Raw genomic sequence first — 788 nt, 5'->3', positions numbered from 1 at the left:
GGTAGTAGAAACTAAATATCATGTTTTTTGTATTGAATCAGCACGAGACACAAATTACAAACCTTTCCAGGATTCAGTTTCAATCATAGGATATTTTAACACCCAACCTCCTCTAGTATACAGTTTCATTGCTACTGTCCCCAGTTTCTCTCCCACCACTCCCTCTCCCAACCCCAAACCCCACCTGACAGCCTGCTGTCTCTACAATATGACAGGCACCTCTCTCTCTCTCTCTCCCTCTCTCTCTCTCTCTCTCTCAACTTTTGGGCATTATGGATTGTAATTCAGATACTGAGAGATTATCACCTTTGTTCCTTTACCTACTTTCAGGTCTCAGTTCTCATCCAGATTAATCACTTCCAAATATCATTGTCATAGCGGTCCTTTCTTTATTCCAAATGCCTGCCTTCAGCACTTGTGGCAAGTGTCCAACCATTGACCAATTCTGGCCTGTGTTTCTGTTATCCTTGGGTATTACTCTCATACTCTGGTTTTTTATAACCCCAAAAAAGGGGTAGTCCAATCAGTATATCCCTTTCCTTATGTCTGATTTCATTCAGCATGATATTCTTCCTTGTACATCCATTTATAAGCAAGTTTCCTGACTTCAGTTTACTAACAACTGCATAGTATTCCATTGTGCAGTTATATCATAGTTTCTTCTGGCTATTGTGAATAGTACTACAATAAACATAGAAGTGCAGATGGTATTTCTGTTATAAACATCATGTTTAATGTAGGTTTCCAGGTTCCATACATACAGAATCCACTTACAAACCCACTTTTTA

This window comes from Sorex fumeus, unplaced genomic scaffold (assembly GCF_029834395.1).
Source record: "Sorex fumeus unplaced genomic scaffold, SorFum_2.1 ptg000032l, whole genome shotgun sequence".
NCBI lineage: Eukaryota > Metazoa > Chordata > Mammalia > Eulipotyphla > Soricidae > Sorex > Sorex fumeus.
Note: the sequence above shows the minus strand (reverse complement) of the source record.